General features: G+C 40.6%; 1 non-coding gene across 1 annotated transcript; it reads right to left on the minus strand.

The window, feature by feature from the left end:
- Nucleotides 1-206: 206 nt before the first annotated feature.
- On the minus strand, nucleotides 207-314 carry LOC112718590 (small nucleolar RNA R71). The gene has a single exon (XR_003160923.1). It is a non-coding gene; the product is annotated as a small nucleolar RNA R71 (small nucleolar RNA).
- Between the last annotated feature and the right edge of the window lie 242 nt (nucleotides 315-556).

Below are 556 nucleotides of genomic sequence, written 5' to 3' on the forward strand. Positions count from 1 at the left end.
AGTTCTTAGCTGAGTTCTTGCAAATCTGTGACACTGTCAAGACTAATGGGGTTGACCCTGAGGTCTACAGACTTATGCTATTCCCTTTTGCTGTAAGAGACAGAGCTAGAATATGGTTGGACTCACAACCTAAAGAAAGCCTGAACTCTTGGGAAAAGCTAGTCAATGCCTTCTTGGCAAAGTTCTTTCCACCTCAAAAATTGAGTAAGCTTAGAGTGGAAGTCCAAACCTTCAGACAGAAGGAAGGAGAATCCCTCTATGAAGCTTGGGAAAGATACAAACAATTAATCAGAAAGTGTCCCTCTGATATGCTTTTTGAATGGAGCATCATAGGAATTTTCTATGATGGTCTCTCTGAACTATCCAAGATGTCTTTGGATAGCTCTGCTGGAGGATCTCTTTATCTGAAGAAGACGCCCACAGAAGCTCAAGAACTAATTGAAATGGTTGCAAATAACCAATTCATGTACACTTCTGAAAGGAATCCTGTAAACAATGGGACCAATCAGAAGAAAGGAGTTCTTGAGATTGATACTCTGAATGCCATATTGGCTCA

This window comes from Arachis hypogaea, chromosome 10 (genome assembly GCF_003086295.3).
Source record: "Arachis hypogaea cultivar Tifrunner chromosome 10, arahy.Tifrunner.gnm2.J5K5, whole genome shotgun sequence".
NCBI lineage: Eukaryota > Viridiplantae > Streptophyta > Magnoliopsida > Fabales > Fabaceae > Arachis > Arachis hypogaea.